The following is a 15243-nucleotide window of genomic DNA, read 5'->3' as shown; positions in this document are numbered from 1 at the left end:
ATTCTTCTGTAGTTTTGAAGCAAAATTTATGTGGGCAGAATTTGGCTTGTGAACTCGGAAATATGTGTTGGGAAATGACTGGGACAAGCTGGGTGTTGTGTGTCCTTGTTAAAACCAAATCATTTGGTGAGATGCTGATCTTTGCCATCGATGTCTACTTCTGTCTACACAGTATTATTTTTCTGAATTGTTTCTCAAAATGGTAGTACTTTTTTTTCTTTTTGAACTCTTAATCATAGTAATTTCCTAGTAGTAAGAATGATGGGGTGGTGAAGAATATTTTTTTCCTAAGGAAAAGATCTTTTCCATATATACCTGGAAAATTCTTTAAATATCTTTTGTATTAACAAAGAAAATATTTTCACATACATATCTGTAAGATACAAAACGCATTTGAAGACGAAGCCAAAATTAAAAGCCCAAAACTTCTGATTCCTAGTCTAGTACTCTTTAATCAGTGCATACCACTTCATTAGGGTCTTTATTCTTTCCCAGTGGCTATTTTTAATTGCTAGCATTTTTAACTGCTACAAATAGTAAGAAGTATATTTTATGCTACAATCCAATATGCATGTGTATCTGCATGTCTGTCTCTGAAACAAAAGTTTAACAAAGCAGTATCTACTCATACTGTGTGAGATGCACTCCTTTCTGTTCACTCCATTTTATCTTTTCTTCTTCCATATTTTAAATAATTGATTTCATGAAACATTGATAGGTCAACTTAGAAAGGAGTGGGAGTAGTCTGCTCTGATTGGTATTTTGTCACTGATATTGTTGAGAATTGCTGGCACGTGGGGATAACAAAGAGCAGACCAACTTTGTCAGTTTAATTGTTTTTAACTTCTACAAACAATGTATTTCCTCAGTGCCTGCGCCAGAATTAACTGTGTCCACTTAGTACACCAGTGGGTCAACAGTTTAAAAATATTCTGCTTTGTGTTGAATTGCTGAAGCTTGTATTGACTAGCAAATCTAGTGACTTACTGAACTTCTAAGAGCTAAAATGCTCATTTTCGGCTGCACTGTGGAATTTTCAAATATGTAAACTTTAATTTGCATATGAAAAAGTATACAAAGATTTTTCTATGGTAGGCCAATTTGGAGAATTTTCATGAGTTATAAGGACTGAAAAATAAATATGCCAGTAGCAGTTAGATAAATAAAGAATATGTTTAAGAACAAGCTTTTCATCTTTGGGGATGAGGAATTACTTCAGAAAAAGCTTAATGGTCATTTACTCGTCTTGATTAGATTATTATTGAGGGAGCTACATTCACTCATTCAAGGTTTCCATAGTGAGATTACAGAATAGTTTCTCCAGACTGTAAATTGATATTACAAACATAATTGTGAGTAGGAAATATCCTCATGTCTTTATGCACATATGTGAGTCTGTCTTTTGGATGCATCTGTTGGGGTGAAATGCTGGATCAAAGAGTACTATATGCAACTTAGGTTTTTATAGATATTGCTACATTATCATAAAAAAGATTGTGTCAATTTGTATTATCACCGAGATATAAGAGAATGTCCACTTCTCCTACTCTTGTCAACTCTTATAAGAGGTAAAAAATACTCTCTTGACATTTTAATTTACATATTTTTATATGAATGAGGTTCAGGATCTTTTCATATATTTAGAAAATTTGTGTATTTCCTTTTTATGCACTATCCGTCCATATCTTTTGCTCATTTTTTTCCTTAGGTTTTTTTCTTATTTATTAGAACTTTTATATATTAAGAAATTTAGATTTCTCTTTGCCGTTTCCCCCAATTTATTTGTCTTTTTACTTTGTTTATGGTAGTTTTTAATCATGGACAATTTTTAATTTTTCTGTGTAACACAGTATATTTATCTTTTGTAGCTTCTGGGTTTATGTCATAACCTAGACCTCCTACCAGGACTATTAAAAAAAAGTTATCTCATGGTTTCTTCTACTGCTTTTATGGGTCTGTTTGTTTTTAACCATTTGATCTTTGATACATAATAGAATTTATTTTGGTGTAAGAAATAAGGTATGAATCCAGCATTATTCTTTTCCAAATGGCTATACTGTGTCTAGAATTATTTACTGAGTTAGCATCTTTTCCCCCTGATTTAATGTATCACTTCTGTGAATGAGAATTTCCTACATACTTGGGTCTATTTTGTGCCTGCATTCTTTTTTTTTTTTTTTTTTTAGCTGTATAAGGATTCCTTTTATTCTTCACTGCCATGCAGCCAGGAGGAAATGCCAGTTTCACTTAAGAATATTCTTGGTGAAGTAGTGAAAATGATTAATTTTATTTAAATTTCAACCACTGAGTACATATCATTTGATGAAATTCAAAGTTCACGTATTCTTTTCAATGAAATGAAACATATATATAAAGCACTTGCGCTTTGTGCCAAAGTACCATGGGCGTCATAAGGCAAACCACTTGTACCATTGTTTGAGATTTGAGATGGCTTCTTTTTTCATGGAACTCCATTTTTATTGATAAGAATAACTGATTGACAAAGTATGGTTATTGATGCCTGGATATTTAGCAGACATTGTCTCATAAATTAACTGAGTCTGTCACTTCAAGAATAGTGTTTTGCCAAGTCAAGCTTTTTTTTTTTTTGTGCAGTAACATTGGATTATAACATTATATAGCTTTCAGATGTACATCGTAATATATTTCGAATTCTGTGTGGATTACATCATGTTCACCACCCAAAAACTAATTATAGTCCATCACTACAGAGCCTAGTCACCCCTTGTACCCTCCCCCTACCCCCTTCCTCCATGGTGACCACCAGTTGCTATGTGTGTGTTTGTTGTTTTTATCTTCTACTTATGAGTGAGATCATGCAGTATTTGACTTTCTCCCTCTGACTTATTTCACTTAGCATAATACCCTCCAGGTCCATCCATGTTGTCACAAATGGCCGGATTTCATAATTTCTTATGGCTGAGTAGTATTCCATCGTGTATGCATACCACATCTTCTTTATCCATTCGTCCCTTGATGGGCACCTAGGTTGCTTCCAAGTCTTAGCTATTGTGAATAATACTGCAGTGAACATAGGGCTGCATGTGTCTTTATGTATTTGTGTTTTCAAGTTCTTTGGATACATACCCAGCAGTGGGATAGCTAAATCATATGGTAGATCTATTCTTAATTTTCTGAGGATACTCCATACTGCTTTCCATAGTGGCTGTACCAGTTTGCACTCCCCCAGCAGTGTACGAGGGTTCCCTTCTCTCCACATCCTCTCCAACATTTGTTGTTTCCTGTCTTCTTAATTATAGCCATTCTGTCCTGAGTGAGGTGATAGCTCATTGTAGTTTTGATTTGCATTTCCCTGATAGTTAATGATGTTGAGCATCTTTTCATATGCCCGTTGGCCATCTGTATATATTCTTTGGAGAAATCTCTGTTCAGATCTTTTGTCCACTTTTTAATTGGATTGATGGGTTTTTGCTGTTGCGATGTATGAGTTCTTTGTATACTTTGGATATTAACCCCTTATCTGATATATGGTTTGTAAATATCTTCTCCCAATTGTTAGGTTGTCTTTTCGTTTTGTTGATGGTTTCCTTTGCTGTGCAGAAGCTTTTTAGTTTGATGTAGTCCCATTTGTTCATTTTTTCTTTTGTTTCCCTTGCCCGGTCAGACGTGATACTTGAAAATATGCTAAGACTGATGTCAAAGACCGTACTGCCTGTGTTTTCTTCTAGATGTTTCATGGTTTCAGGTCTTACATTCAAGTCTTTAATCCATTTTGAGTTGATTTTTGTGCGTGGTGTAAGGGAATGGTCTACTTTCATTCTTTTGCATGTGGCTGTCCTGTTTTCCCAGCACCATTTATTGAAGAGACTCTCCTTTCTCCATTGTATGCTCTTGGCTCCCTTGTCAAATATTAGCTGTCCATAAACGTGTGGGTTTATTTCTGGGCTCTGGATTCTGTTCCATTGATCTGTGTGTCTTTTTTTGTGCCAGTACCATGCTGTTTTGGTTACTATAGCTTTGTAGTATATTTTGAAATCAGGGAGTATGATACCTCCAGCTTTGTTCTTTTTCCTCAGGAATCCTTTGATTATTCAGGGTCTTTTGTTGTTCCATATAAATTTTAGGATTCTTTGTTCTATTTCTGTGAAAAATGTTGAAACTTTGATAGGGATTGCATTGAATCTATAGATTGCTTTAGGAAGTATGGACATTTTAACTATGTTAATTCTTCCAGTCTGCGAGCATGGAATATCTTTCCATTTCTTTGTGTCTTCTTCAGTTTCTTTCAACAATGTTTTATAGTTTTACGTGTACAGATCTTTCACCTCTTTGGTTAAGTGTATTCCTAGGTGTTTTATTCTTCTTGTTGCAATTGTAAATGGGATTGTATTCTTAATTTCTCCTTCCGCTACTTCGTTGTTAGTATATAGAAACACAACCAATTTTTGTCTGTTGATTTTGTATTCTGCGACTTGACTGTATTCATTTATTATTTCTGAAAGTTTTTTAATGGATTATTTTGGGTTTTCTATATAGAAAATCATGTCATCTGCAATGAGGGACAGTTTCACTTCTTCTTTTCCAATAGGGATCCCTTTTCTTTCTTTTTCTTCCCTGATTGCTCTGGCTAGGACTTCCTATACTATGTTAAATAAGAGTGGTGACAGTGGGCATCCTTGTCTGGTTCTTGTTCTTAGAGGGGTAGCTTTCACTTTTTTTCTGTTGAGAATCATATTTGCTGTGGGTTTGTCATATATGGCCTTTATTATGTTGAGGTATTTTCTTTTTATAGCCATTTTATTTAGAGTTTTTATCATAAATGGATGCTGTATCTTGTCAAATGTTTTCTCTGCATCTGTTGAGATGATCATTTGATTTCTATTCATTTTGTTGATGTGGTGTATCATGTTGATCGATTTGCGGATGTTGAACCATTCCTGCATCCCTGGAATAAAACCCACTTGATCATGTTGTATGATCTTTTTGATGTATTGTTGTATTCGATTTGCTAGTATTTTGTTGAGTTTTGCATCAATGTTCATCAGTGATATTGGCCTATAATGCTGTTTTTTTGTGTTGTCCTTGTCTGGTTTTGGTATCAGGATAATGTTGGCTTCATAGAATGAGTTAGGAAGCCTCCCCTCCTTTTCAATTTTTGGAAAAGTTTGAGAAGGATAGGTATTAAGTCTTTGAATGTTTCGTAGAATTCACCAGGGAAGCCATCTGGTCCTGGACTTTTCTTTTTTGGGAGGTCTTTGATTGTTGTTTCAATCTCCTTACTGGTGATTCATCTATTCAAATTCTCTACTGGTTCCTGGTCCAGTTTTGGAAGGTTGTATGTTTCTTAGAATTTATCCATTTCTTCTAGATTATACAGTTTGTTGGCATATAGCTTTTCATAGTATTCTCTTATCTTTTGTATTTCTGAGGTGTCTGTTGTAATTTCTCCTCTTTCATTTCTGATTTCATTTATTTGAGCCTTGCCTCTTTCTTTCCTGGTGAGTCTAGATAAGGGCTTGTCAACTTTATCTTTTCAAAGAACCAGCTCTTAGTTTCGTTAATTTTTTCTATTGTCTTTTTAGTGTCTGTTTCATTTATTTCTGCTCTGATTTTTATTATTTCCTTCCTTCTGCTGATTTTGGGCTTTGTTTGTTCTTCTTTTTCCAGTACGTTTAGACGCACTGTTACCTTGTTTATTTCGGATTTTTCTTCCTTGTTGAGGTAGGTCTGAATTGCTGTAAATTTCCCTCTTAGAACCGCTCTTGCTGTATCCAGTAGATTTTGGCATGTCATATTTTCATTTTCGTTTGTCTCCAGGAATTTTTTGATTTCTCCTTTGATTTCTTCATTGACCCAGTCGTTGTTCAGTAGTATTTTGTTTAATCTCCACATTTTTGTGGCTTTTCTGATTTTCTTCCTGTAGTTGATTTCTAGTTTCATACCTTTGTGGTCAGAAAAAATGTGTGGTATTATTTCAGTCTTCTTAAATTTATTGAGACTTGTTTTGTGGCCTAATATGTGATCAGTCCTGGAGAATGTTCCATGAGCATTTGAAAAGAATGTGTATTCTGTGGTTTTTGGATGCAGTGTTCTATATATATCCACTAAGTCAATCTGGTCAAATGTGTCATTTAAGGCCAGTGTTTCCTTATTGATCTTCTGTTTGGATGATCTATCCATTGGTGTAAGTGGAGTGTTAAAGTCCCCTACTGTTATTGTGTTACTATCTATTTCTCCTTTTATACCTGTTAATAATTGCTTTATATATTTAGGTGCTCCTATGTTAGGTGCATAGATATTTACAAGTGTTATATCTTCTTGTTGGATTGTTCCCTTTATCATTATGTAGTGCCTTTGTCTCTTGTTACCGTTTTTGTTTTAAAGTCTATTTTGTCTGATATAAGTATTGCTACCCCTGCTTTCTTTTCTTTGCCATTTGCATGGAATATCTTTTTCCATCCTTTCACTTTCAGTTTGTGAGTGTCTTTGGGTGTGAAGTGTGTCTCTTGTGTGCAGCATATATATGGGTCTTGTTTTTTTATCTGATTTGCCACGGTGTGCATTTAGTCCATTGACATTTAAAGTAGCTATTGGTAAATATGTATTTATTGCCATTTTGTTACTTTTTTTTTCCTGGGTGTTTTAGTAGTACTTCTCTGTTCCTGTCTTTTTCTCTTGCTCTCTTCCCTTGTGGTTTGATGGCTTTCTTTAGTAATATGTTTGATTTCTTCTGTCTTATTTATTTGCTTACTTATTATAGGTTTCTAATATGTGATTTACCATGAGGATCCTGTTGAATATTCTATGTATATAACAGTCTATATTGAGTTGATAGACTCTTTAGCTTGACCTGTTTCTAAAAGCTTTACTTATTCACTGCCCCCTCCCACATTTTGTGTTTGTTTTTTAAGATTTTATTTTTCCTCTTTCTCCCCAAAGCCCCCAGTACATAGTTGTATACTGTTCGTTGTGGGTCCTTCTAGTTGTGGCATGTGGGATGCTGCCTCAGCATGGTTTGATGAGCAGTGCCATGTCTGCACCCAGGATTCCAACCAACGAAACACTGGGCTGCCTGCAGCGGAGCGCGCAAACTTAACCACTTGGCCACAGGGCCAGCCCCCCACATTTTGTGTTTTTGAAATCATATCTAATCTCTTGTTTTGTGTGTGTCCATTACCCTCTTATCATTGAAACAGGTAATTTTAATACTTTTGTCTTTTAATTTTCATATTATCTTTACATGTGGTTGATCTGCTGCCTTTACTATATTTTTGCCTTTACCAGTGATTTTACTGCCTGGTTTTTTTTTTTTTTTTTTTTTTTTGATAGTTCTTTTATCCCTATTTGTGATCATCGCTTTCCCACTTAATTAAGTCCCTTCAGCATTTCTTGTAGAACTGGTTTCTTGGTGATAAACTCCTTTAACTTTTTGCTTGTCTGGGAAGCTCTTTATCTCTCCTTCCATTCTGAATGACAACCTTGATGGACAGAGTATTCTTGGCTGTAGGTTTTTTCCTTTTAGCACTTTAAGTACATCATGCCATTGTCTTCTCGTCTGTAGGATTTCGGCTGAGAAGTCCACTGATAGCCTTACGGGCTTTCCTCTGTAAGTCACTTGTTGCCTTTCTCTTGCTGCTTTTAGGATTCTCTCTTTATCTTTAATTTTGGATATTTTAATTATGCCTTGGTGTGGGCCTCTATGGACTTATCTTGTTTGGAGCTCTCTGTGCTTCCTGTACTTGGATATCTGTTTCCTTCCTTAGGTTAGGAAAATCTTCAGCTACTATTTCTTCAAATAAATTTTCTTCCCCTTTGTCTCTCTCTTTTCCTTCTTGGACACCTATAATCTGAATGTTAGTGTGCTTGATATTGTCCCAGTGTTCCCTTAGACTATTATTCTGTCTAATTCTTTTTTCTTTTGTCTGTTCAACCTGGGTGATTTCCTCTAGTCTTTCGTCTAGCTTGCTGATCCGTTCTTCTGTATCCTCTACTCTGCTACTGAGTCCCTCTAGTGTATTTTTCATTTCCAGTATTATATTCTTCATTTCTGATTGGTTCTTTTTTATAATTTCCACTTCTTTGTTTATGAGCTCACTATGTTCATCCAGTCTTCTCCCAATATCTGTGAGCATCCTTATGAGTTTTTGTTTGAACTCTTTGTCAGGTAGGTCACTTATTTCTGTTTCATTTATTCCTTTTTCTGGAATTTTATCCTATTCCCGTGCTTGGAAAGTATTCCTTTGTCTCCTCATTATGTCTCTTTCTGTGTGCTTATTTCTATGTATTAGGTGAGTCGGCTGTGTCTCTTGATCTTGGAGAAGTGGCCTTATGTAAGAGATGCCTTCTGTGCCCCAGCAGTGTGCTTCCCTCTTGTCACCAGTCCAGAAGACCTAGGAGTGACCCCTCTGTGGGTTATTTGTGTCCTTCTGCTGAGGCAGGGTTGCTCTTAATGCAGGTACCCAGGGAGCCTAGTCTTTCCTTCCCCGGCCAGCTGTTTGTAAATCTGGTTTGGGGAGCCTCAACACTGTTGGCTACAAGGTCTAACAGCACACTCCTGTTAATTGGGTAGGTACCCAGTGTAGCTGGTTACTAGGCTCAGGGGTTTACAGTTGGTATAGGCCTTGGGCCTACAAGGCTCTTGTCAGTTCTCTTAGGAGTGCAGCTGAGTGGGGCTGGCCATAGGCACAGGAGCACTCAGTTGTTTCAGGCTTTGAAAGGTGGGGCTGATCCTTTTTATGGCTATTTGTGAAGCACAGGTCTTCTGCCACTGATAAGCCTCACCCCCCACAGGACCACACACACCATGAACACAGGCCTGGTGCATGCACACTTCTATCCCCCTGGAGCGTACCCTGACACCCACTGCAGAGGCCCCCACCTCTCCACCAGTGCCCCCCCCCCCCACAGTTCATCTGATCCTCACAGAGGCCCTGCCCCCAGAGGCAGACATGCTCACCTGCCTGTAGAGGATCACGGCACCCAGTCAGTGCAAGCCGAAAAGTAGCCTGTTGGGCAGGGCAGGTCCCTAGGGCGGGCTGCCTGCCCTGGCTGAACTGGATTAAATCTGCACTGTAGTGGGTATGGCAGACCCCTTGGCTAACAGGCCAGGGGAAGAACCTCAATGGTGTCTGCAGGGGTCTGTGTCAGCATGCCTGGATCGGGTCAGTACACTGCGTGCCTGCAGTCTTTTACATTTTCTTTTATTTCCTTTAGTAAAGTTTCATAGGTTTCTTCTTAAACATTTTCTTCTTTCCTTGTTAGGTGCATATCTATTTGTTTCTGTAGTTATTGTGAATTAGATTTTTAAATTTGTACTTTCCACTTGGTTTTTGGTTGTATAAGAATATGAGTCACAGTGAAAAGTATGTTAATCATTTATTCTGCTAGTTTACAGAAATTTTGTGTTTAGTTCTAATAGTTTTTCAGTTTATTATTTTTGCTTTTATTTTGCTTTTTTAAGTTATGTAAGTAATACAATACCATTATTAAAGAATCAGACCATATCAAAAAAGTAAATCTCCTCCTTCATTGTTCCTTACCCATTACCACCCCTTTCCTCAGAGGTAACCTTTGCTATCAGTGTAGTGTGTACTTCTAGATGTCTTTAAAAAGCATTTCCATATGTGTACATCTAGAAATACATTGTTTTTCATTAGTAAATAAGATCATACCATCTATATTCCTTACAAATTGCTTTCTGACTTTTTTTCTTTAGATTTTGCCATGTTTGTACATATAAGGCTACATCAGTATTTAAATGCTCCAAAGCAGTGCTTATTAAACTTTTGACATGCATATGACTCACTTAGAGATCTTTGTAAAATGCTGATACTGATTCAGAGGATTTAGGGTGGGGGATAGAGATTCTTTGTTTCTAACAAGCTCACAGATGATGACAATGCTGTTGGTCCCTACACTTTATGTAGGAAGGCTGTAACATATACTTCAGTTAGGTGTACCATAGTTGAATTATTTATAAATTTAATAGTTCAATAATAATTATTAAGTTATTTAATCTAATTCATTAATTCATTGGGACTCTCCTCACCACTACAAAGAGAACAGCAATGCACATTAGAATTTCTCCATGAGACAGAATTTTCTTGAATGTTCCAAGTAGATATTGCCATGGTATGCTTGTGCAGTGGGCAGGGAGAGATTTCTTCAACCCCACCCTATATTTATATTTCTTTCCTTATTTTATTGCACTAGCTAGGATCTCCAGAAGAATGAATAGTCTCATTGATAGTGATTCATTGCAATACAGGGTCACCTTAACAAACAAGAAAAGTCTCAAATAAGCAGTCTCAAACTACACCTAACAGAATTAGAAAAATAGAACAAAGCCCAAAGTCAGCAGAAGGAGGGAAACAATAAAAATTAGAGCAGAAATAAATGAAATTGAAACAAAAAAGTCAGTAGAAAGGATCAATGAAACAAAGAGCTGGTTCTTTGAGAAGATAAACGAAATTGACAAACTCTTAGCCAGGCTCACTAAGAAAAAAAGAGAAATGGCTCAAATAAAATCAGAAATGAAAGATGAAAAATTACAACAGATACCACAGAAATACAAAGGATTATAAGAAAATACTATGAAAAACTGTATGACAACAAATTGGATAATCTAGAAGGAATGGATAAATTCTTAGATTCTTACAGCCTCCAAAAAGTGAATCAATAAGAAATAGAGAATCTGAGGAGACTAATCACAAGTAAAGAGATTGAAACAGTATTCAAAAACCTCCCCCCAAATAAAAGTCCAAGACCAGATGGCTCCTCTGGAGAATTCTACCAGACATTCAAAGAAGGCTTATTACCTATCCTTCTTAAACTATTCCAAAAAACTGAGCAAGATAAACACTTCCTAACAAATTCTACGAAGCCAACATCACCCTGATGCCAAAGCCAGGCAAGGACAACATGAAGGAAAATTACATGCCAGTATCATTGATGAACATAGATGCAAAAATCCTCAACAAAATATTGGCAAACTGAATACAGCAATACATTAAAAGGATCATATATGATGATCAAGTGGGATTTATAGTAGAGACACAGGTATGGTTCAACATCTGCAAATCAGTGAGTGTGATATACCACATTAACAAAATGAAGAACAAAAGCCACACGATCATCTCAATAGATGCAATGAAAGCATTTGGCAAGATCTAACATCCATTTGTGGTAAAACTCACAATAAAATGGGTGTAGAAGGAAAGAACCTCAACATATTGAAGGCTGTATATAACAAACGCACAACCAACATCATACTCAGTGGGCAAAAACTGAAAGCCATCCCTCTGAGAACAGGAACAAGAGAAGGGTACCCACTCTCACTACTCTTATTCAGCATAGTAGTGGAGGTTTTGGCCAGAGCAATTAGGCAAGAAAAAGAAGTAAAAGGAATCCAAATAGGCAGTGAAGAAGTGAAACTCTCGCTGTTTGCAGATGACATGATTTTATATATAGAAAACCATAAAGAATCCATTGGAAAACTATTAGAAATAGTCAACAATTACAGCAAAGTTGCAGGGTGGAAAATCAGCTTACAAAAATCTGTTGTTTCTGTACTCTAATAACAAACTAATAGAAACAGAACTCAAGAACACAGTCCCATTTACAATCACAACAAAAAGAATAAAATATCTTTGAATAAATTTAACCACGGAAATGAAAGACCTATACAGTGAAAACTATAAGACATTATTGAAAGAAATTGATGATGATGTAAAGAAATAGAAAGATATTCCATGCACATGGATTGGAAGAATAAACTTAGTTAAAATGTCCATACTACCTAAAGCAATCTACAGATTCAACGCCATCCCAATCCGAATCCCAATGACATTCTTCACAGAAGTGGAACAAAGAATCCTAAAGTTCATATGGGGCAACAAAAGACCCCGAATAGCTGAAGCAATCCTGAGAAAGAAGAACAAAGTTGGAGGCATCACAATCCCTAACTTCAAAATATACTACAAAGCTATAGTGTTCAAAACAGCATGGTACTGGTACAGAAACAGGCACACTGACCAATGGAACAGAATTGAAAGCCCAGAAGTAAAACCACACATCTATGGACAACTAGTCTTTGACAGAGGAGCTAAGAACATACAATGGAGAAAGGAAAGTCTCTTCAATAAATGGTGTTGGGAAAACTGGATTCCCATATGTAAAAGAATGAAAGTAGACCATTCTCTTATGCCATATACCAAAATAAACTCAAAATGGATCAAAGACTTGAAAGTAAGACCTGAAACCATAAAACTTCTAAAAGAAAATATAGGCAGTACATTCTTTGAGATCAGTCTTAAACGGATCTTTTCGATTACCATGTCTACTCGGACAGGGGAAACAAAAGAAAATAAACAAATGGGATTTCATCAGACTAAAGAGCTTCTGCAAGGCAAAGGAAACCGTGAACGAAATGAAAAGACAACCCACCAACTGAGAGAAAATAATTGCAAATCACATATCCAACAAGGAGTTAATCTCCAAAATATATGAAGAACTCAGAACTCAACAACAAAAAAAGAAACAACCTGTTCAAAAAATGGGCAGAGGATATGAACAGACATTTTTCCAAAGAAGATATACAGATGGCCAATAGGCATGTGAAAAGGTATTCAACATCACTAAGCATTGGTGAAATGCAATTCTAAACTACTCTGAGATAGCACTTTACACCCATTAAAATGGCTATAATCACCAAGACAAAAAGTAGCAAATGTTGGAGAGGTTGCGGAGAAAAGAGAATGCTCATCCACTGCTGGTGGGAATGCAAACAGGTGCAGCCACTGTGGAAACAGTATAGAGATTTCTCAAAAACTTAAAAATAGGAATACCATGTGACCTAGCTACCCCACTACTGAGTATTTATCCAGGGAACATGAAATCACCTATTCAAAGAGATTTATGCACCTCTCTGTTCATTGCAGCACTCTTCACAATAGCCAAGATGTGGAAGCAACCCAAGTGTCCATTGATGATTGTATAAAGAAGATATGTATATATAAATATATACATATATTTATATAGTTATATCTGTGTGTGTATATGTGTATACATACATACACAATGGAATACTACTCAGCCATAAAAAGACAAAATTGTCCCATTGGCAACACAGACAGACCTTGAGGGTATTATGTTAAGTGAAATAAGCCAGACAGAGAAAGACAAACACCACATGATTTCACTTGTAACGTGGAAGATAAACAAGCACATGGACAAAGAAAACTATTTAGTGGTTACCAGGGGGAAGGGGGTTTTGAGGGGTGGGCACAAAGGGTGAAGGGGCGCACTTCTATGGTGACTGACAAGTAATAATGTACAACTGAAATTTCACAATGTTGTAAACTATCATAACCTCAATTAGAAAAAAAATTCTGTGATCACAGAGCCAACTTGTAAATCTAAACATAAATGTGAGTGCTGAAATGACATGCTTATTAAGATTTTATGTTATCATACACATTTAAAAGCAAAGTTTAAAACTCATGCAGAAAATTCACAGATAGCAAAGGATAGATTTATGAACTATGTGTGTATATATATATATATAGTGGTATAAAACATTGAATCCTTGAGAAACTTGAGAATCCTTGAAAAATTCTTATCCTGAATATCCAGTTCTCTGGCAGTGCTGCTTAATGGAATTTTTAGAATTCAAGAAACCATTTGTTTCAATAAATACGCATCAAGCACCCATTACGGTTTAGGCCACTGGGGTTTCAGTGATAAATAGGGCAGCAATGGCCTAGGAATGGGGAGGGAAATTGGCAGCCTGTCAATCAGGAAGAGCTTCTTTAAGGAAATGATTTTTACTTAAGATCTGAAGGGTGAGTACCTGTTAGCTAAGTTGAGGGGTAGGTTTGAGAGAGAGCAGTGAAACTGGAGCTGGCGCTGTGGGGATGGAAAGATAGAAATCTAATTTCAAGGTCGTGTGGCAGCTTTGTCATAATGTTGCTTCATAGTTCCGATTTCACCTGTTTCTCCTGGAGATTAAGTAAAACTTATTCACCTTCATTGGAACAAGAACCTTTCTCAAGAAAAGTTGGAGCGTTCTAATGTATTTTTGCTTTGTTAGTTGAGCCAATACTTAGCAGACTTGCGATTAGACTGTCAAACACCACCCCTGAAGGGATTTCAGGCTGTTAGATGCCTGGGTTTTTTTTAGGACTTAACATGTAATTTTGTGAATTATTGAAAAGAAGCTTAAGACCAAGTGTGCAGTTTAACATAAAATGGACACAATTGCTTTATTTCTCTACTTAAAGAGCTTTTTAAGAATTTCAAGCTTTAACTTTTAAAATCAAGCAATGGATACTCCAACATTTTAGAGCTAATGTAAATGGAAACTGTTATAATCTTCCAAATAACAGCGTAATAAAGTAACCTTGAAACGTTGCTGTTGGCCCTGTGTTGTTTCTGTTTGAATTGAGCGGCAGTTTCCAGCATTTATGTAACAGTGATGGAATTAAGTGATGTTTCCAGTAAAAGAATTTTACAAGTATAATATGTTTTAGTATTAGATTCAACTTATGCATTTAGCAATTAAAATTATTCTTGTAATGATGATGGCATTAGAAGGGATAGGGAGCTGTCAAAGAGAATTTGAAGCTTAATTATCTCTTTGGTAACAAAATACATAATCTTCCATTACAACACTGATTTTCTTATGGTAATTGACTCATTTGCTCTCTGGTTATCAATTTAACTTCCCAACCACAAACATCTGCTCTTACATTGTGTTTAATTGGTGTGAATACTATCTACAGAGGAATTAAAATCCAGAGAACATTTTAAAGGCATTATTTTATAATTCATGAAAGGCAAAAGTAAATGATAACTTGAAGAGTGTGATGATTTTTTTCTAATAGTCTTTGAAAGTCTGTTTACTAAAAATGCATACTATCATTATATTTATTGGATTTTTTTTAAAAGAGGATTTTGCTGTGTTTTCCAGAATTACACACTCTGCCTTTCGGGAAACCTCAGTTCTTTAGACTCAAGGAATATAAGGAATATGTCAGTTCCCCAGAAGCATGGTGCCATAGTGGTTAAGGTTGCAGGCTTTGAAGGTAGAAAATAATTGCTTAGTATGTTAGTATTTAAACGAGGAGGGGGGACAGATTTTGTGTGTGTTTGCTTATAATTTTACAAATGGAAGGATAAACCACACAAAAACACTTGAAATGGCTACCTATATGGGAAGGGAGGGCTTAGGATAGGGAAAACAGGATTAGAAGCAAGACTTGT

General features: G+C 36.1%; 1 protein-coding gene across 23 annotated transcripts in view; it reads left to right on the top strand.

Annotated features, from left to right (window-relative positions):
- NEO1 (neogenin 1) overlaps positions 1-15243 on the top strand; it is a 245070-nt gene that overhangs the window by 107163 nt on the left and 122664 nt on the right. The window lies entirely within an intron of this gene.

The sequence above is a fragment of the Equus przewalskii genome, chromosome 1 (assembly GCF_037783145.1).
Source record: "Equus przewalskii isolate Varuska chromosome 1, EquPr2, whole genome shotgun sequence".
Lineage (NCBI taxonomy): Eukaryota > Metazoa > Chordata > Mammalia > Perissodactyla > Equidae > Equus > Equus przewalskii.
Note: the sequence above shows the minus strand (reverse complement) of the source record. Positions and strands in the feature narration are given on the sequence as shown.